General features: G+C 50.9%; 1 protein-coding gene across 3 annotated transcripts in view; it reads right to left on the bottom strand.

The window, feature by feature from the left end:
- TMEM63C (transmembrane protein 63C) overlaps nt 1–22,090 on the bottom strand; it is a 71,182-nt gene that overhangs the window by 38,256 nt on the left and 10,836 nt on the right. The window contains exon 2 of one of the 3 annotated variants that reach the window (XM_082451262.1): nt 19,811–19,952. The exons of 1 other annotated variant lie outside the window; for it this stretch is intronic. The gene's annotated coding sequence lies outside the window, so the exon portion shown is untranslated. Of the gene's footprint in view, nt 1–19,810; nt 20,087–22,090 lie in introns of those variants that run through there. One more of the 3 variants, XM_082451263.1, reaches the window with a different exon arrangement.

Below are 22,090 nucleotides of genomic sequence, written 5' to 3' on the forward strand. Positions count from 1 at the left end.
CCAGACTAGAAGAGCTGCAAGAGAGAATGACAGGAGAGGATTTGGAGCCAGGGGCATCAGAAACTCTTTCGAAGAGCATGGAGAGGCGGAAGTGGTTAGGAAGGCAGAAATAGCTGTGCATGGTATGCTGATGGGAACGATCCAATAGAAAATAAAAATCTGGTGATGTAAGAGATGAGGAATCACCAGAGCAAAGCAGGGATGTAGGAGGGGTTGGGAACTAGTGCCCAAGGAGAGAAGTTGGCCTCTGCTGAGAGCTGAGGGCAGATAGCTGACCCATGGTAGCAGGAGTGCTGGTGGAGATTGTGGACATGCTTTCCTTACAGTTTCTATTTTCTCAGTAAAAGAGGGAACAAGGTCTCAGGTGACTGCGTGATGCTGGTGGTAGGCAGATGTGGGCTGTTTGAGAACAGGAAAAAAGGTAGAACCAGAAGTCCAGAGGAGTGAGTGGGTTAGGGGAATGTAGCAGGACTGACGGGCAGCTCTAGAGGCCCACTGAGGTTGACGGTCTTGAATTTCCAACAAGAGCAACCAGACTTACTGTGCATTTCCCTCAACTGTATTCATCTGTGTGCTTACAGGTGTGAAAGAGTCACACAGATAGTTTTAACCAGGGTAGAGGTTTTCCCAAGCAAGTACGAGAATGAAACAAGAGGATTGAAGGTGCAAGGGAGTAATTTTAATGACTGGCCGTGGAATTTAAGGTACCTAAGGAGAGAAATGAAACATGAGAAGGGCGAGGAACAGTGAAAGCTGCTGGAGCTCCAGTGGGTAGAAGAATTTTTGAGTCCTAGAGGGTGTGAGTTGACAGACAGGAACTGGCTGTTGGAAAATGATCTGGGTGATGTTGAGATTCAGAAGGGATTGCAGTTATTGGTAGTGATAAGATCTAGGGCATTTCCATGGAGTGAGAGGCGGAGTAGCGTCAGAGAACCGAGGGGCGAGACTGTTAGGCGGATCATCTCTGCGGATATGTGGATACTGAAATCAGCAGAATGAAGACAGGAGCAGTAGTGTCATGACACTGAGGCAGGAACTGAACTCTTCCAGGAAGGAGGGGTGTGACCCGGGTTGGGGGGAGTAGATGCCTATGACAAAGAGGGGGAGCAGGATGTCTAGGCCGACACCCGTGGGTGACACTCCTGCTTTTGCAGGGAGGAGGGAAGAATAGTCTGAAAGCTACAAAGAAGAGCAAGAAAGACATCTCTCCCGTGCCCAGGTCCATGGTGTTGGGAGAGAAACAGAAACCACTCCCTGAGAGGGTGGTAAGGGTCCTGGGGAGTCTTGGGTTTCAGTTCCCAGTGAAAAGGTGATGCTCTGAGGGGGTGTTTCTGGGCACTGTGGGCTCTGGCACTGAATCCCAGCTCCAGCTCCTACTTGCCAAGCGACCTGGAGCAAGCTCTTTATCCATGCCTCATTTACTCATCTGTAAAATGGGGATGGTGCTATCAATTAGTACCCACTTCACAGTGCTGTTAAGAGGGATATGTGGATTAAGGTTTGTCAGTCATGGAGAGAAATGCCTGGAACACAGGAAGTATCACATAGATATTTGTAAAATGAAAAGTGGACACAGAGTTCCAGGGGACACAGTGGAATGGTTCTAGGTATTAGGGGTGGTTGGGTGCTGGGGATGGAGAAGGGAATAAAGGTAAAGGGACTGGAGTACAGGAGACAAGAGGGGGCCCGGGAGTCTGGATTCCCTGTGCTAACTCACAAAAATAGGGGAAAAGGGCGTAATGAGATTAGTCCTGGAAAAAGGAAGGAGAACAACACCCGCCTCCGGATTAGCACCTAACGGAAGCAGGGAGCCTCTTGCCTATCTTCTTAGGTTTTCCTACTTTCTGCTCCCCTCTCTTTCTGCCTAGGTTGCCCACAGTTTAATTATCCCAGGTCACTGGTTTCCACGCATTTACACTAACATGTTTAGCCAAATGTAAAATTATAATAGTTTACATTGAACACAGTATATTTTAACAGTAAGCCATCTGCCAGAGAGTCAGAGTAGCAGCGATGGCATTCCTGGGGTCTCTTGGCAGATGGAGCAGGCATCTCAGCCATCCCAGGCTCTGGGTCAGCTGTGGCAGGAAGCTACGGTTCTGCTGGTGGCCACTCAGGGAAGCCCTTGTTGAGGAAGCAGGTGGAAAAAGGAGGAAGTCTGCAGGCCTCGGGAGAGACTTTTCCTCCCTGAGTCACTTCTCCAGCGAGAGTCCCAGTCCCGCCTGGAGGCCCCACTCAGCTACAGGGCTGCTGCAGAAGAACAAATGCAGTGGAGAGTCCACGAGACTTAGGAACCCAGGCTGTCTTTGCTGGCCGCATCATCCCTCAGGGCCCCTTTCCTCATCTTTAAGCTTGGAATGCTCTTCCTTTATCATGTGTGTGTTTTGCCAATAGTTTTTTTGCAGTCTTTTCCTTATCTTTTCATTTTCTTCGTGGTGTCTTTTGAAGCCAAAGTTATAACCGAAGTTATAAATTTTGACAAAGTCCAATTTATCAAATTTTCTTTTATGGACCATGTTTTTGGCATTGTTATCTAAGAAGTCTTTGCCTAACCCAAAGTCTTAAAGATTTTCTTCAATGTTTCTAAAAACCTTATAGTTTTAGCTCTTACAGTAAAGCTTATGATCCATTTTGAGTTAATTTTTGCATATGGTGTGAGGTAAGGGTCTAAGTTCATCTTTGGGCACGTGGCCATCCAGTTGCCCAGCACCTTAAAATGAGGGGAACGATTCATAAGGCCGTCTCTTCAAGGCTGTCTGGGGACTGGAACCAGGCCGAGGATGTGAGCTGCTGCACAACCACAAGGACTTGGGACTGTTGCTATTATTTGGTTAACACTATGCATGATGAGGGCAGGGGAGGGGGTCCTGGGCTGTGAAGAGCTCTGGCTTCCATCCGACTCTAAGAAGGTTTGAGTTCTGGATGCTGCTCTTTTCACTCATCAACTCCCACTCCCTCATTCTCTCTTATTCCAAAAGAACCACCCCATCCTTTCTGACCTTTCACAAAGAAGAGCTGCACACTTACTATGAGCCAGGCATCATGTCAGGATCTAGGGGCCTGGCAGACATGGTTCCCACCTGCATGAGGCTCCCAGACTCATTGGGGAGACACACAAGCACACAAGGCACATGCCTCTGCACTCCAGCACACTACCATAGCCCAGGGGCCATGCGGAGGGCCCACCATCAAGCAGTCACAGAAACCTTCTGTGGGAATGTGACCTCCAAGCTGAGACATGAAGTGTCAGAATCAGCACAGTGCAGTGGGGAAGCATGGGCAGAGGGAACCGTATTGGCAAAGACCCAGAAGGGAGACAGAGCATGGAGGTTTGGGAAAGTGAAAATGAATACTCGTAGCTCTAGTATAGGATGGATTGCTGGTTTGTTCTTTCATTTGTTCATTCATTCATTCAATAAGAATCCACTGAGTGTCTACTCTTGCCAGGCCCTGTGTAGACCCTGGAAGTACTAACATGAGGTCATCTTTAGGGAATTCACAGCCTTTGGGATCTGGGGAGGGGAATGCTGTTGAGAGGCCTGGCCCAGGCTGCCACTCTGCCCAGGAGGACTCCAGCTACAAGGTCCCAGCCTCTAAGCTTGGAGTCGGGTGGAATCCAGCCAGCAGGGTTGTGTCAGGTGCAGGCTTTCAGCTCACCTGGCTGCCCAGCCTGAAGGGGTGGTGAGGAAGGAAACGAGAGAAGAGAGCCTCATCCCCACCTCACCACCCTCCTCAGGTTTCTCAGCAGCAAACAAAGCAGTAATGAGGAAGGCTGTTGCATTGCCATGGAAACACAGAGCAGCACCCAGCCTTTTCTCCTCACCCCTAAACCATGCCTGGACCTTCCTTCTCCCTTCTTTCCGGAAGGAGAGCTTTCTGGAGGTGGAACTAGCTCTTGTGTGTGAAGAAGAGGACAGAAAGCTTTCTGGAGACCAGAGTATCAGCCCTGGAAATAATAAAACTTGAAATTTGGAGGGCACTAAAGGCACACAGAGCAGGGACACCAACCTGCCTGGTGCAGGGGGCATAAAGGAACTCCTCTCTTTGGGCATGAATTTCACAGCAGAGCACAGGGAGGCTGTTCGGAGCATCAGGGAAAAGTAGGCTCTCTGGATCCAGAGTGTCTGAGCTTATGTCCCAGATCCACCCTTGCTAGCTGTGTGACCATGGACAGTGACTTCACCTCTCTGAGCCTCAGTTTCCAAATCTGGAAAGTGGGGATAACAACAGTACTGCCTCTCAGGGTTATTGTGAAGGTGACGTAAGATAATTCACATAAAGCCCTTCACATGGTGCTTGGAAATATGTGTTCAAAATTAGCCAGCACTGTCATCATCGTCATTAGCTTCTTTGTGAGATGGTAGTGAGCTGCCCAGACTGGACCATTCCTAGCATCCTTCCCCCTACTCTGCTCTGGAACAGGCAAAAGGAGAGGTGCAGAGTATGGGAAGGGCCTTACGATATCCTCAAACTGCAGCCTGTGGTTGGCGTTGCTTCTGCTCTTCCTGTATATGAAAAGCAAATGCCAGCCTTGCTTTTTGGGCCAAGGAAGGGGGATGGTGTTAAGGCTGATTGGTGAGTCAGGATTCTCAGGTCCCCTCAGTTGCATTGCATATCTTATCTGATAGGGAAGTGTGAGGCCTTCCTCCCCTCCCATTTCTGCCCCATCAGTCTCCTGCGGCACAAGCTGGAGGCTCAGCAGTCCTAGGCCTGGCCAAAGTTTTCCTCAGAAACTGGGCAAAGGCTTCAGAAAGAACTGGCTTTGTCCTTATTACTCCTCTGGTCCATCGTTCATTTCCAGGCTTCCAGACCTGGCCTGGTTTCAGCCACTGCCGTCCTAACTAGACAGGCCAGCACTTTGCTCCCCACTTTCCCTTCCAGGTGAGCTGGCCATCTCAAGGCCAAGTCCTAATCCCAGAGTTTAGGTGGTCCAGGAAGCCCTAGAAGGGGCCAATCTTATTAACCCCTAACACTTTATTGAGCATTTATTATAGGAAAATATTTCCTATTGAAGTACTAGCTCATTTAATCCTCAGAAGTACCCTAGGGTACTAGAATCTCCCCTAGATGAAAAAGAAAATTAAGGCTCACAGAAGTTAAATAACTTGCCCAAAGTCACAGTGCTGGTAAGTGGCAGAGCTGGGCCTTGAACCTGGGCAGTTCATAACCCTCTGCTCTGATACCTCCTAGACCCTCTGGGCCTCTGCTGGGCTGGCAGTGCTGGGCAGGAGTCAGAGGGAGGGGATGACCTCGCTCAAGCCCTAGTCCAGGGATAGAACCTTTCCCAGCCTCTCAGGGTGGTGCAGTGGAAGGTACTGTGGACTGAGGGATCCCAGGAGAGCTGGGCTCTAGGCTACCTGTGTGACCTTGGGCAGGTGCCTTCCCTTCTCTGGGCTGGGGTTTTCGTAGGAGGCTTCCGAGGTCCAGGCTGGAGCCAGGATTCCAGGTGTCCCAGAGACAGAGCCTACAGCCACACGGCCTGCATTTCCAGCACTGGCCAGAGCCGACTCTGCTCCACCATCCCCATGAGCTCTCAGGAACTGGTCCATAGGGCCCACATTTTGATTTGGAGAAGCAAATCACTGTAGTCACAAGCCACGTCCTAGGAGAAGAAGCTGTGGGCGGGAAGTCACCCCGATCCCCCCCCAAGACTCCCCCCGCCAGAGTACACGAAGCTATAGCACCTGCCCTGCACCCCCTGCCATCTGGCCTTCTCAGTCTCTTCAATAATTCATCACCTCTTGTTAACAACAAGAAAGATTATTTCCCATGGTTCTGGACCTTAAAAAATAGTGTTCCTGGCCATGGGCACCCCTCCCATCTCCCTTTCCTCTCTGGGTCTTTCCTTAAATCCCCTTTGCATGCCCTCTGCTCTCAGATCTGCTCCCACCCCAACTCTTTCCAGGACAAAAGCTCAGGGGCTCAGGTTCACTCTCATCACTAGGGGGCAGTGACTTTGAGGACAGGGAGGAGGGGAAGCGGGTGTAACCGCCGTGAGGGTTCTGGTTAATGTCTTTCCCTACCCGCCATGCAAGCTGGCCATGACTCTTCCCCAAGTGTCAGTAAGCCCTTCCTTGCTCTAAACTCCTCTTGGGTCTCCTCATATCTTCACAGGATGGTTTGCCCAACTTTACACATGAAGAAACTGGGTCACCAGCAGTCTAAGAGATCTGCCTAAGGCTGGGAAAAGTGGTAGATTTGGGATCAGAACTTGGGTTTTCTGGTTCCCCATTCAGCACTCTTGGGCTTGGACCAGTGATCCTCAGCCTGGGGTGGGGGACACTGGAATTACCTGGAAGGTGTTTAGTAGATCCAGATACTCACGCCCCACTCCAGACTTTAGGAATGAGAATCTCCAGTCAATTCTTATATACAGCCAAGAAAGAGAAACACCAGCTTAAGATTTCTAGGGTTATTTGCATCTAGATAAGGAGTTCTTGAAGATCCAAAAGGTTTTTGACACCCCCTAAATAAGCAGGGAGGAAGAGGAGATTTGGGGATAAAGGATGGAAGCTCAGTGCCCCTTAAATCATGCCACTGTGGAGCAGCTCATGAGACTGGTCCTTATATTGCTCTCTCCGGAGAGCTCCCCTCCCCTTCCCAGCTCATTTTGAGTCTGCGGAAAGTTGGCTGGAAATCTAGAGAGGCTCACACCACCTCTTCACTTGAATCCCCAAACTCTTGCATTTCTCCCTATGTCAGAGATCAATGGCCTGGCCACTTCTCCACGGCGCACCATGCCTGCCCTCTGTCCTGTCCCCATATCTATCAGGGCTGCTCCTCCTGCCCTGACTGAGCTTGAGCCACTTTCTCCTGGCCTTGGTTGGAGGCTTGGTCTCAGCAGCCTTACAGCCCCTGCGTCCAGCTCAAAGCCTTCCTCCAGTGAGCAGCCCGGTCTGTACCTTGTCCCCACCCTCTTTTCACAGCCGGCCTTTGCTACCACCAACTGGCACACTTCTCCTGGTTTTCCGTGCACAAGAGTGGCCAGCTCCCTGACAAATCTGTGGGCTTCTTGATGGCAGGGCCTATGTCATTCCGGTTCCCCCACCATGACCAACATTTATAGGCCTCAATGAAATAGAAGGGTCTTTATCTAGGGCCACATTTGGGGCAGGAAATAAAATGTGGGTGATTTGCATACGCTTGCATAGTGTGCAGAGAGCGCCTGAGTCATTCATTTTCGCCTCTCCACAGCACGTCGTTGGTTAACAAGTCTTGCGCCTCATGTCACAGCATAGAGGAAAGGGAACGTATGATTTGGGGTCAGGAGATCGGGTGTGGATCTGGTTCTATTATTTGATGTTACTTAACATCTTGCTGCTCAGTTTTCTCTTTTATAAAATGGACATAATTATGTCCATCCTGCCTATACCAGGGCGTTATGAAGATTGCTTAAAGGAGATAATAAGTGGAGACATTTTTATAAACTATAAGTACCCCCAATATTGGTGGCTACCTCTGCTATCCTCTTCCTAGGATTGGGAATAGCCCTAAATGATCCCCTCAACCACCCCTGTGGCCAGCCCCAGCACGGGGTGGGCGGGTTGGTGTCCCATTTTGCCATCACTCCAGCTAAAATCGGAAAGGCGCTCAGCACCACGGACAGCACCACGCAGAGCAACTCATTTCCGCTGCTGCTTCTCTCTGCCAGGGCTCTGTGGGCAGTGCTTGCTGATACCCCTGGCCCAATAATAGGAAGGCCAGGTAACAGCTATTGAATGAGTTCTATGTGCCAGGCACTGTGCCAAGTCTCTTAATGCATCACCTGGGTTAACAAACCTATCAGATTGCCTGTCGGATACGGTCGATGGCCTTCGGCATCCATCCCCACCTCTTTCTAGCGTGCCTTCCTCTATTGCAGAAGCTAGAAAGCTGAAGACTACATTTACAACACCCCTTTGCAGCTGGGGTTCTGAATACAGGTCAGGTTCAGTCGATTAGATGCACTGGAGATAGATTTATAAGGAAGAAGTGGGGCGGAGGCCATCTTCCTGCTGCTCCGGCTGTGCTCAGCTGACAAGCAATGTTGAGGAGGGGAAGGAGTTGTCTGCAGCAGATCAATGCCCAGTCTTTGGCTCCCGGGGAAGGGAGGGTGAGAAGAAACTGTGGTGCGGGCTGCAGAGGCTCCCTGGTCCTGGCTTGCAGGTGAGAGGATGTGAATCCATGGCTCCAGGAGTCCCATCCTGGCTGTGGCTGAGGAGCAGTTTGTCTAGTGGGTCAGTTCTGCTCTATTTTAACGACTCAGGTTCTAACCCTTTTGGTGATTTTATGAGCATGTAATTCTCTGGTTTAAACTCTGTTTGCTTTAAGTTCTTAACGTGGTTTTTGCTTCCTGTACTAACAACAGGTAGGTACTATTATTATCCCATCTTGGGCACAGAGAATCTCAGGCACAGAGAGGTTAAGTGACTAGCCTAGTTCAGGCAGCCAGTGAGCAGTGGGACCTGAGCCCAGGACATCCACCTCCCCAGCCCCCTCCTAATCATTTTGCTATGCGCCACCCCCAAGGCAGAGAACACCAGCAAACATCCCAGCAAACAGGAATAAAGCCTCCAGGCTAAATACAGAAGCTAAACGGAGAAAAGAAAAAGATGACAGAGAATTCTGGCAACAAACTCCAGACCCGAGTGGACGCAGCTCATGACAAATCCTCAGAAGAAGAAGGGGAAGGAGAGGACACAGATGTTTGTGAAGGGCAGGCATGGTACTGGTGCCTTCGTATGGTTATCCCACTGACCATCACTCACACCTCACAAGCAAGCTAAGAGGTAGCAGCCTAAAAGGTAGGTATCATCAGTATCCCCATTTTACAGGTAGAGAAACTGAGGCTCAAAGAGGTCAAGTAATGGGCCTAAAGCTACACAGCTGGAGAGAGACAGAGGCAGGATTGGAATCTAAGGGTCTGGTTCTACTACATCATGTGACCTCTGAAGGCACAACCGGGGAGAGAGCTGCTTTGCCCATTCCAGGAGGGCTGTATTCCTGGGGTACAGGAAGACAGGCCCCCCCTCAGATCTGTACTACATCCAAGGGACTCTCCAGTAACAGGGAGGAAAGGCTGCGGTGGGCAAAAGGAGCTGCAGCACAGCCAGGGGAGATGGTAGCCATCTGGTCCCTGGCTGGAGGCTGAGTGCGCTGGCTTCCCCCTCACTCTTACCTCTGGGTCTTACCTCTGGGACCTCCATAGGTGGCCCTCTTCTTGCTGGCAAGGTTCCTTCCCTTGCCCTCCAGACCCTGCGCCCCAACCCAGGGCTCATGCATTTTTGCCTATGGCCCCCAAGTCGGTGAGCAGCCATGATCATGTCCAAATGGGGCTGGGGGCAGGGGCGAGGCAGTGGTGGGGATGTCTTCGACACCAGCCCCTGGGAGCTGGGCAGTGACAGGGGGACACTGGGAGATGGAGGGGCAACTGCCTACTTGTGCCAAAAAGACAAAGTAGGAAGTAAAAACAGCAGGATATAATGATGTTAAACTAGATGATTTCAATTCTAAAAGAAAGGCAGGGGATGGGGGGACAATAAAAAACCAAAATAATACCTGTAGAAAAAAAGACCAGTTATCTCTGGGTGGTGAGACTATGTTCTTTCACTGGTCTTTAAAATTTTTTTCTGAATTTGAAAAACTATTGAATATGAGCATGAATTATTATTTATAAATAGAAAAAATCATATTTAAAAAGGCAGGCTTGATATTTCTAAGCCTACATACAATCAGCTTCCCCTCATCCTTCGGCATCAAATCCTTCTTCTTCCCCCCTCAAGTGCCCTCATTTTGACCAGCTACCACTCAAGTTTGTCAGGGGGGTTGAGGGGGTAGTGCGGGGTGCAGGGGCCTGGCCCTCGGGGTGATATGTGGTCCAGGGGTTCCTGTGCAGGCTGCCTGCTCAGAAGGAAGATTCAAGGCCTGAATCTGAGGCCACCTCCTCCTCCCTCCAACCGCAGGGCCGGGCTTGGCCCGGTGCAGGAAGGTCAAGGCTTGACCTTGCACCACATGGGCAAAGGTAGCCGCCAAGCCCCTGGGGGTCAGCCTGGAAGCCGAGGCAGATCAGTAGCTCCTCTGGCAGCTGTGGTGCTGACCGCAGTGTGAAGACCGATCAGGGAGGGGGCTCCGTGGCTCCCCAGCACAGTTCTGCCCTGCCACCCTGCTCAGCCCCTCCCTTCCTCCCCACCCCACCCCAATCAATCAGTGGAAGATGGGGACCACTGAGGCCCCTACAGCCCACTTGGCGGGTGGTCTGAACCTAGGTTCCCATGGGGAAGGGAACAAAAGAGAAACAGGAGCCTCCTGGGCTGGGCCTGACCTCTGGACTGTCTCTGAGGTGCCTGGCAGGCTCTGGTGCACACTCCCTTCCAGGTTATGAAATGTGTTTACAACCATCATCCCACCTGGCCCCCAACAGCCCTGTGGGGGCAGGAGTGATGACTGTCCCCATCTTACCAATGAGGATGCTGAGGCCCAGAGAGGGTGAGGAGCCTGCCCAGGGTCACACAGCCAGCAGTGGTAAAGCAGATGGAGGTGGGGGTCTGAAGCCAACGCCTGAGCTTTTCCATAGCTCACTGCTCCTTCTGACATCTGAGCTCTTGACTCCTGGCCTGCTCCAGGGGGAGGGCCCCTTGGCCCCAGGGACTCCTCCAGTCTTAACTCCCCCATCTCCCTCTAAGAAGCCTCAGTTCCAGCAGATGGGTAGACCCCTGTCCCTCAAAGGCCTTGGCTTTCTCTGCTCCCTCCATTCTTCTGCTTTGTGGAAAGGCCTCGTGAGCCTCCCCACAACAGGATGCCCCCCTGTCAAGCCAGCTCAGCTCCGCTTCCTCCAGGCACCCTGGGTCTCAGCAATTTCATCCTCCCCTCGACTCTTAGAGCCCTCACTTATCCTTTCTTGAGTTCTCTAAGGGTAGTAGGTGCTAAAGAGAATGAGATGTGTCTCTCGCTTCACCAACCTCATTCTAGAAGGGACGTGACAAAGGCCTTGCTTGGCTAAGAGGCAATTATAACATATAGTGTGTAAAAAGGGCTGCCACAGGGGCAGGACTCACGGCGAGGGGAGCTGAGCCCAATCTGGAGTGTCTAGGGACCCTTCCAGGATCAGGGGAGCCTAAGTTGCCCTGCAGGTCATGATGGACTCTGCTGGAAGGGCTCTCTGTAGCTCTCCTTAACTTGGCCAACAAGGCCTGCCTATGGCTCTAGCTTCGTCTTACCCAACTCTCCCCTCATTTCCATCCCCTGGCCCCTCTGTCTGTCCCTCAATGCCTGAAGCATGCCACCTTCCCTCTTGCCACAGGGCCTTTGCATATGCTCGTCCTCCTACCTGGAATGTTCCCCTTCCCATGAGTTAACTTGTTCTCCCGCTAGTTAATCTCAGCTCAATTTTTGCTTCCTTAGGGAAGAACTCCAGACCAGGTCAAGCCCACACATTCCATCCTGGGAGACAGACATAGCTGGCATTTAGATGTGGGTCCCTAGGGAGAGCTAGATTACTTGGGTCCAAATCCTGCCTCTGCTATTTACTAGCTTCATGTCTTTTGGTGAGTGTCTTAACCTCCTGGGCCTCAGTTTCCTTATTTGTAAAATGAGAATGTTAATAGCATCTACCTTACTGGGTGGATGTGAGGAGTACATGAACCAATTCACATGAAACACTCAGAACAGTGCCTAGCACATAGCCATGGCTCAATACAGTGAAGTATTATTTCCTTGTGAGTACCTAGTACCTCTGATTTTATTTATGGGATGACACAGCAAATGGCTGACTCCCCCAGTGGATGGAAAGCTCCTTGATGACACAGCCCAGGGCTGTATTTGCTCATTATTTTCTCTGCTGTGCTGGGTAGAGCATAGTGCTTTACAAATATTTGTTGAAGAAAGGGACGATTGGCAGTGGGGCTAGGGCGGGTCTCATTTGGCCCCAGGATCTCAACAGGATCTCTGTTTTGGCTGGAGAGGCTCTTACAAATCCTCTAACCTAAGCCCCTCCTCCCCCAGATGAGCGAAGGTTGCTGCTGGCTAACATTTCCCTGGCTTCCAGTCTGACAGGGCTCCTGCCCAACTCCCTCTCCCCCTGTGCTCTGCTCATTCAGTGGATTGAGGGCATGGTGAAATCTTGGACTGAGGCATCCATTTCTGTCGATTTAGGGAAAAAAAAGTGGCACGTCATCTCATATCTGAGGGTTGTGGAAAAAAATACATGCCCACCACAGCCTTGTGAAGCTGCAGGCTTCCATTCAACCTGAGTTATTGCCGTAATTCCCGTCTCCGTGGTAACAAGTCCAGACTAAGCCTTCAGCTAGCGGAGACTGGGCAAAAGACTTGTCAGCAGCAAGACCCCGTCCCCCAGCCTAAGATGCCAGCAGTGTTGTTCTCTCTTCAGCCTCTTCCCTGATGGATTCCTCTGCAGGAGTCCTGAGCGGACTGAGAGAGGAGGGCAGGGGAGATGCAGCCACAGCAGAGGCCCCAATCCATCCCAGAGTCAGCCCCAGTTAGAGCCGGGATGAAGGCGCCTGCAGCAGGAGCAAATAGGCAGGATGCTACTGGGTGCTGTCCTACCCCAGCTCTGTCTGCTGCCAGATGGGCTCTGGTGGATGGTGCCACATGCTGGGGGAGACAGAGAGACCCAAGGCTCTGCAGCCGGGAGGCTGAGCCCTAGGCTACGCAGACCAACTAGCTGTTGGTGATTCGCTGGTGTGCAGACAGAGCCAGCCTTAACTGAATACCTGCTCTGCGCCCGGCACTGGACTAGGAAGCGGGGAGGAAAGATATATAGCAGACGGATCTGCCCTCAGTGAGCTCACAGTCAGGCGAGAGCACACAATCGGAACAAAGAGGAACAGGTGCTCTGGTCAGTGAAGAAAGCAAGAGGCAGATGCCACCTCCCGTGCGCCTGCCTGAGTCTGGATTTTCTCCAGGAGGAGACTCAAGAAACTCTTGACAGTGGTTGTCTCCTGGGAGAGGAATACCGCCTGGGGGGTGGAGGCAGAGGCAGGGAGAGGAAGGCTTTCTTTTCATGACATTCTCATTGTAATTTTTGGATTTTGTACTAAGTTCACATCTAACCAAACCAAACCAAAAAAAGCAAAACGAAGATGAAAAGCACCACGTGACACGTACTACAATAGGGTGTGGCAACTTTGTGCTGGGCTTGGGGAGGAGGAACCGGCAGCTCTGACATCAAGGGACTCAAAGTTCTCATCTGCAAGGGGTGTGTGTGTGTATCTGTGTGGGTCTGTCTCTGTACCTGTGTGTTTGGGATGTGTGTACTTACTGGGTTGAATAGCATCCCTCCAAAGTTCATGTCCACCTGGAACCACAGAATATGACCTTATTTATGTAACTGTATATGGTGATGGATGTTAACTGGACTTATCGTGGTGATCATTTTGCAATATAAGCAAATATCCAATCATTATGTAGTATATCTGAAACTCATATAATGTTATCAATTATACCTCAACAACTGGGACTTCCCTTGTGGCTCAGTGGTTAAGAATCTGCCTGCCAATGCAGGGGACACGGGTTCGAGCCCTGGTCCGAGAAGATCCCACATGCCGCGGAGCAACTAAGCCCATGCGCCACAACTACTGAGCCTGTGCTCTAGAGCCCGCGAGCCACAACTACTGAGCCTGCGTGCTGCAAGTACTGAAGCCCACGCACCTAGAGCCCGTGCTCTGCAACAAGAGAAGCCACCGTAACAAGAAGCCTGCGCACTGCAACGAAGAGTAGCCCCCGCTCATCACAACTAGAGAAAGCCCGCGTGCAGCAACGAAGACCCAACACAGCCAAAAATAAACAAATAAAATAAATAAATTTATTAAAAAAAAAATTATACCTCAACTGAAGAAAAAGAATACACCCTTATTTAAAAGTAGGATCTCTGCAGAGATAGTTAAAATGAAGCCATACTAGATTAGAGTGGGCCCTAAATTCAATGACTGGTGTCCTTACAATAAGGCTACATGGAGACACACAGAGAAGAAAACCATGTGAAGACAGAGGAAGAGACAAGCAAAGGAACACCCAGGGTTGTCAGCAACCACCAGAAGCTGGAAGAGGCACGGAAGGATTCTTCCCTAGAGCCTGCAGAGGGAGCGTGGCCCTTCCAACAGCTCGATTTTGGACTTACAGCCTCCAGAACTATGAGAGAACAGATGTCTGTTAAGTCACCCTGTTTATGGCAATTTGTTACAGAGGCCCTAGGAAATGAATACAATAGGTCTATGCATTTGTGTTTGTGTATTTTGAGGTGTGTGTATCAATGGGTTTTGAATGTGTGTGTATCTGTGTATGTTTTGGGGTGTATTTGGATGTGCTTGGGAAAGTGCTTATGACTATAATTTGAATTTTGGGTGCTTGTGTGCATTTTGGGGTGCATGCGTGTTTATGTGTTCATATACGTGTAGTTGAGTTATGTGTGTGCATTTATGTATGTGTGTATGTGTGTTTTGGTGTGTTTGCAAGCATATGTGTATACAGCCAATGATCTATCTCCAGGGTCTCGCTCAGCCCTAACATTCCAGAAATCTGCCCTGGGGCGCCTGCTGTAGAGGTTGGCCTCCAGAGGATGCAGGCCAGTGGTTGTGGAGAGGAACTAGCATCAAGGCTAGGTTGGAGCAGCACCCCGTCTGGTCTAGAGCCACCTGGGAAAGGGGAGGTCCGTGGGGAGAGTGTCCTCCAGTGCACCTGTCCTGTCGGCATAAGGGTTTCAAGGTCAGGATGTGGGTCTAGCAGGAGCCATACGCTGGGGGCCCAGCCTGACAGCCTTCTTGGAAGCCTTCCGCAGAACAGAGGCCCCCTGAGAGAGAGACCCCCTCCCGTGACTCTGAGTTACTTTGAAACATTAGAGCAGTGGTTCTCAAACTTTGGTACATCAGCATCACCTGGAGGGCTTGTTACACCACAGATGGCTGGGCCCCACCCCAGAGTGTCTGATGCACTAGGTCTGGGGTGGAGCCTGAGAATTTGCATCCCGAATAAATTCTTGGGTGATGCCGACACTGCTGGACCTGGGACCTCGTTTCGAGAATCACTGCGTTAGACCACACAACAGGGGATGGGGTTCCTCTTCCCCCTTCCGCAGGCCTTGCAGCAGGCTTCCAGCTCTTTTAGCACAGGCCCTGGAAAAGTCAGGGCTGGCAGGCTCAATCCTATTCTCACAGTCTGTCTCTCACAGTTACCCACCTGTCACACAGGAAATCATTTATTCAGCAAAATAATGGGCTCTGTTCCCTGCACTCAAGGCACTTACAGTCTAGGCACAAGATTCTGGTGGGTACACAGACCCCCAAAGAAACCACGACACGTCTGCATAAGTGGACTCAGGAGGCCTGCCGAAGGGGTGCTGGGAGCATTGAGGAGGAGCCCCTGACTGAGCCTGGGGCAATCCGGAAAGGCTGCCTGGGGGAGGTTTCAGCCCAGGCAGCTCTTAAGGGAGGAAGAGCAGTAGCCACATTAATTGAAGGCTTACTGCCAGGCACTGTGCTAAGACTCTGCAAGCATGAGCTCTTTCAATCCTCACAACAATCCCAAGATGGGAACTATTGTCACTGAAGGGAGATCTGAGCCCAATCTGCAGCCTCATTCCCAGCCTTGAGCATCTATGGGGACCCTGACCTGAAGAGGAGCTGTGGTGTGGAGGCCAGGGCAGGACATTCCAGGAGGAGACCATGTGTGCATCCCCGCAGAGACGGAGGTGGGCTCAGACTGTGTCCAGGCTTTCCCCGCTGGAAAAGCACCACCCCTCCCTCGGGGCAGCAGACTAGGGAGGGACACCCCGCTGGCCGGCCGCCTTGCTGCCTTGGGCAGGAGCTGGAGAGAGGCAGAGGGAGAGTGCTCTCTCTCTGGGTGCAGCTGCTCCAGCGAAGGGTGGGAGCCAGATGGCAGAGGCTGCAGGTCTGCCTCACATGGCTTCACTTGGCCGGGGCCAAAGCGGGGACACAGGGGCCTGAGACTCCCAGTGCTGCAGGGGTGCGGCCCGCTACGTACAGACTTGTTTGTGATGAAGTTTAGCCCTGAAGACAGGCTGAGGGGTGACTGGCTGGCACAACCTCCATGACTTAGCGTGGCCCCCAGGCAGTCTCTGTGTGGCTCTAGGGGTCCCTGACCTCCTCAACTAGAGCACAAGCCCCCAGGCCAGGGGCCAGCCTCCTTACAACCTTGCTCCTGCCCCTTGGGTGAGGGGTAAGGAAAGCCACTCTGAGCCATGCTAAATGAGTACTCAAATAGTGACCTGAATCCAGAGGATGGAGCCAGAGGAAATGAGCTCCAGCCGCAGCAAGAGGTATTCTAGTTAGAAACCAGGAAGCACTGGCCTAGGATGCTCAAGAGAGAAGAGAGACCTTCTTCTGGGGAAGAAGAGGGACCTAACCTTGTGTCTCTGACAGTCTGCCTGTCTGGGAAAAATATGGTGGGGAGTTCTCTCTCCCCTTCCTTCACTAGCTTCTCCATCAAATCTTACCTACATTTTAGTTCCTTCTCTCCTTTCCTGCTGACCTCCCATTTCTGCCTTCTTTGTCTGAGTAGGCAAAGGCTCTCTCAGCTTGTCTCAGTGTTGCTGGGGGCCTTTGAGCCTGGGCACACTCAACTCAGCCCATGTTCACTCAGCCCTATATCTGCTGGGCTCTGCCTGTCAGGTGGGAGATCAGACAGTTAAACCAATGCCCACACCCAAGGCAGAGTAAGGGCCACGCAACGAGAAAGGTACAAGCCAAGGTGATGGGGCTGAGAGACCACAGCCTCAGGGGCCAGGGAAGGCTTCAGAGAAAGGCAGGTGGGATTTCTAGGCTGGCAGAAACCAGTGGGGGCAGGGGCAGTTCAAGCAGAGGGGACAAATGAGTGGAGAAAGGAAGCATAGCATGGAATATTCCAGAAATAGCAGGTAGACTGGCTTGGCTGCAGAAGTGGGGTGAGAAGAACCTTGTAAGATAACAGGCAGGTTGGGGACCATGAAGTCCTGAATTTCAGGCTGAATGATTTGCACTTAATTGTGCAGGCAGTAGGGAGCTATTGAAGGTTTTGGAGGAAGAGCATGACATTATCTGGGCTGAGATTGGAAGGGATTCTAGATTTTGCTCTTCTGCTAGGAGCTCCTGAAAGGCATCTGGCCCTGATTCTGAGTCCACAGACTTCTCAGGGGCTCCCAAGGGGAGCAGACAACTGGTGTCTCAAATGTCACCTTTCTGGTGAGGCCTATCCTGATGACCTTATTTAATAACTCAATTTCCCCGGCACTCCCCATCCACTTTTCCTTCTTTGTTTTCCCATCACATTCATTGCCTTCTAACATACTTCCTCCATGGTTTATGCTGTTTACTGTCTGCCCCACCCTCATTAGAATGAAGGCCTCTTGAGGGCAGGGTCCATGTCTGTTTTACTCGCTGCTAAATGTTCCAGTGCCTAGCATAGTGCCTGGAATCCCAACAAATCCATTCATGTGTGGAATGCATCAAGAGAAAGATACCACCCTGCATGCACCAGCACAGTCTGGTTTGTTTCCTCCCTGTCACTTCGCTCCTGGCTTCCTAAGCTTGGCAGTGCCTGAGTGGAAAAATCTCTGAGAAAATCAGACAGAACTCTGCTTCTTCCCTGCTGCGCCTCTCACCCTTGCCAGGAGTCTGAGAAGATTTGGACTGTTCCTTCCTCCTTATGCTGCCCAAAACGCCACCACTTCCCTTCATCTTGGAGTGGGGGCCAGTCGAGGCAAATTTCAGTTAAGGGAAGCAAGAAGCTTGCAGGACTGAGGCAACCCCACTCGGTAGCCTGGAAGAACAACTCTGACGAACTCATCAGAATAACTGCACATTAACGAGCTTCCACCACTGCAAGCACTATACAGGGGCTCTAGGCATTTTGTTCCATTCTGACCTCCCATCAACCCTATGGAGTGGGTATTATCCTCCCATGTTACAGATGGAAAAATAGAGGCTCAGAGAAGCTAATTGATAAGGCCAAGTTCTTCCCACCAGATGAGGAGCCCCGTTTTGAACATGGATCTATCCTCCTCCAAGCCAGTGCTTGCTCCTCCATGGCACACGGCCTCTCTTCTGCCAGAGAAGCAGCTGAGATGCACGGAGCGGAGCTTCCTGAGTTCTCTGTCCAAGGTGCCACATCATGGGTGGTCTCTGCTGGCCTCGGGCTTCCCACGTGAGCTATGGGAGCTGAAGTTTTGGCCACGTCCCAGTGATGAACGAGGACAATGATGTCACATCTGCCACCTGGCCTGAGCTCATCAGAGTGTGAACACTGCCTGTTCTGGCCTGTGGCCAGGCATCCTCTCCTCACTCCGGTGTGCACCATGAGAGCTGGAGTCCAAAAGAGGGCTCCCTGCCTTTGCGGCCCCAGCAGATGCAGGGAAACCAAACCTACCCCCGTGTACAGATTTGGTGCCCAACAGATCTAGCTCCCCACCAGTGGGGAGGCCGAAGAGCTTGGATCAAAACCCCAGCTGTGGGTTCCCAGCAGAGGAACGCAGTTAACCTACCTTGAGGGTAGAAACCCTCTCTCTCAGCAAACATTCAGCACAGTCACTAAATAGGCAATGGGGAGCCATGGATGATTTTAGAGCAGGGGAGTGAGATGACTGCACGGTGGTTTAGGGAGGTGAATCAGGCAGCAAAGCATGGCTGGGGGAGAACAGGCTTTCGAAATGATCCGAGCTAACGTGTTAAGCACTCACTTACTGAGTGCTAGAGTTGTTTCAAGTGCTTTACAGATATCAACTTTTCTCTTCATAGTAACCCTAGGGTACGTTGTTATTCCCATTTTACAGATGAGAAGACTGATGTGTAGAGAAATGACAAGGCTAGTAGGTGGTGGAGCTGGGAGCTGAACTCATCTGGCTCCCAAGCCTGACTTCTTTACCATTATTTGATGCTGCCTCTCGCAGTGATCTGGATTGGGGGAACAAGGGTCCAGCATGGTCTGGGCAGTGGGCAGGGCCAAAGGAAGAGAAGTAAACACTGCCTGCGGTTTAGACTCCTTGCCTTGGAGGGCTCTCACAAGGCCAGACCAGGAAAGTAGAAGGGAGATGTGAACATCAAGCACTTTGATCTGAACGGAAAAGAACTATAGCTAAGATCACTTTTATTGATAGTAGCAACAATCACAATGTTCTTAGCCAAGAGCCCATACAGGATAACTTTTTTCATGGAAAAGAAATTTTAGAGACTCTCAGACAAAGAAATCTTATCACAGTTACAGCCTCCCTTGACTATCCAATCCTTTCTTGGTTTTATGTATTAACTTGAGGCAGCTGCACCCAGGAAGGGCCCTGAGACCCAGGGCTTCCTGTGCTGTTTTAACAAGATTACGCTTGATTCCTCTGAGATGTTCGCCTACACCATTTTAAATGACACTATTCATATAAGTAATGCTTGAGAAGTTAAAAGAAATTGAGGTTGGAACATATCACTAAGAGTCCTTCCAGCTCCAACAGTCTATGAAGATACCATCTGTCCTAACCTTTTCCCAAGGAAAAATTGTCAAGAGGCAGGGAACTCTCAGAAGAGCCTTGTCTGGCTGGGACTAGGCCCGTTCCCAAACTGGAGTCAGCTGGGCAGGAGCCACTTGGCACTCAGCTAGCAGCTCGGGCTGGGGGCATTCTAACCAGAGCCAGGGAGTCTTTGGCCCCTTGTCCAGGTCTCAGGAGCCAGGGTCACCTGGGACAGTGTCCTTCCTGGCCTCTCCTGTTAGGCTACGGATTTAGGAGGGCTGCGGAGGGCCTTTGCTCAAGCGTTGACTAGACAGCCACGGGCCATGGGCTTGAGGAAGGAGCTGGTGGTAGGGGCTTAGCCCTGCTGGGTAGGATGATGGCAAGAGCACCTACCTGGAGCAGCAGGTGAGGTCGGGGACTCAGGAGATGGGCTGTCACTGGCCCTCCCTCCTCTTAATCAGTCCTCAGGTGCTTCCAAGCGTCCCGGCTGCGTCCCTGCTTAATTCCTGACCACAAAGATGGGTCCTCCAAGGCTCTGTGGCACAGGGACAAAGAAGCGCTCTCAGGGCAGGCGGGCGTGGATTCCACTCCTCCCTGAGCCTCCCTGTGGCTCCTCCCCCAGCCCAAGCAGGCCAGGCCCCTCCCAGGTCCAACATGCTTGTCAGCATGTTCTCACGAGGCCTGACTCAGGGGAGCTCTGATGGGGTGAGGGACACCCCGGATGCAGCCAGGACCCCCAGTCTGCCCCCCACCTCCACATCCAGCTGCCCAGCCCTGGGGTGGCTGAGCCAGGGAGCCATCCTTCGTCACAGATGGGCAAGGGCCCGAAGGGAGGGGGACCATGGACGAACACTGCACTGGAGTCCCGGCACCTAGGTCCGCTCTGCTACTTCCCCCTGGTGAGCTAGAGCACCCCCACTTTCCCTCAGTGGGGTGGAGGCTTCAGCTAGATACACAGACACTGCCTGCAGGGCTGAGCTGGGGAGATCAGAGGGACCCGTAACCATCAGGTGACTTCAAGTAAGACCAGGATCATCTCGGGGTGGAGGTCTTGCTAAACTGCAGGTTTAAGGGCCCTTTCCTAGCCCATCTCCAGGAAGGTGCCTGGGAACATGCATTTTAACAGGTTCCCCACGTGAGTGCAAATGAACTAGGACTCGCTGCACTATGTGCTGGGAAAGGGTCTACAAGTCCAAGGATGAAACTTTGATCATACGCATGAGGGGGTCATCAGTCCCTCCCCTAAAAGCAGCATCATAGGAGCCCAGTCTCTGCAGCAGACTAGCCAGGGGCCCTGGGCAGCCCCTGAAAACATCTCTGGGTCTCATTTTCCTTGTGGACAAAATGCAGATTGGAGATGACCTCTTGGGCCCTTCCAGGTGTAAAATAATGAATGTAAGGAGAGGTGAACCCACTGAGAAGTGAATTTAAAAAGAAAGTTCAGGGAGGCATTTTAAGTAGTATTCTCCCTGTATAAATAGTTTTCCTTAAATTCACTTTTTGAATTCTGAAAATAACACACTTACGGTGGGACAAATCAAAGCATTCAAAATAATGCAGAATGAAAAGTCTCCCTGCTATTCCAGACCTCTGTTCCACTCCCAAACATAAACATTTTTAAGTTTCCTGCTTGTTTTCCTCAAGGATTTTTCCGTAAATACTGACAAATATATATCTATACCTGCATCTTTATTTTAAACCCAACCAGGACCATATTCCCGGTACTCTATCTTTGTTTCTTAGTTAGTATACATCACACATCTCTGTATACCAAGAGACAGATCCTTCATTCCTGTAGCAGCTCATAATGTTCCACTGAAGGATGCACTATGATTTACATGAATCTATCCTTGTTGGTGGATGTTTAGATTGTTTCTACATTTTTGCTGCACAAACAAAGCTGCAGTGAACAGCTTTGATTATACATCTTTGTGCATAAGTGTGAGGTCAGCTGTAGGATAAATCCCTAGGCATTAAGGAGTCAAAAGTTAGGTGGATCTAAAATTCTGATATTGCCAAATTGTCCTCCAAAGAGGATGAACCAGTTTGCGCTGCCCAGCCATGCGTGAAGAGTGCCTGTTACCCTCCCTACCCTTGACAACACTGTGAATTATTGAATTTTTAAACTTTGCCAATATGCAAGTTGAAAATGGCATCTTGTTTCAATGTGTACTTCTTTAAATATCAGAAAGGGCAGGCATTATTTTCATGTTTATTGACTGACTGGCCTTTGCATTTATTTTCCAGTGAACTATGTTCTTTCTAATTTATCTTACTGATTTTTAAGAGGTTTTTCTAAATTAAGGCAATTAACTTTTACGTGTATTACAAATTGTCATTCGTCTCTTTTTTTAACTTTATTTATGGCATCTTTTGCTTACAGAAATTTCAGATTTTTCTGTAGTCAGAAGTATTTCCTGGGGCTTCCCTGGTGGCGCAGTGGTTAAGAATCCGCCTGCCAATGCAAGGGACACAGGTTCGACCCCTGGTCCGAGAAGATCCCACATGCCGCAGAGCAACTAAGCCTGTGCGCCACAACTACTGAGCCCGCGTGCCACAACTACTGAAGCCCACATGCCTAGAGCCCGTGCTCTGCAACACAAGAAGCAACTGCAATGAGGAGCCCGTGCACCACAACGAAGAGTGGCCCCCGCTCGCCGCAACTAGAGAAAG

The sequence above is a fragment of the Balaenoptera physalus genome, assembly GCF_965194825.1.
Source record: "Balaenoptera physalus genome assembly, chromosome: 2".
NCBI lineage: Eukaryota > Metazoa > Chordata > Mammalia > Artiodactyla > Balaenopteridae > Balaenoptera > Balaenoptera physalus.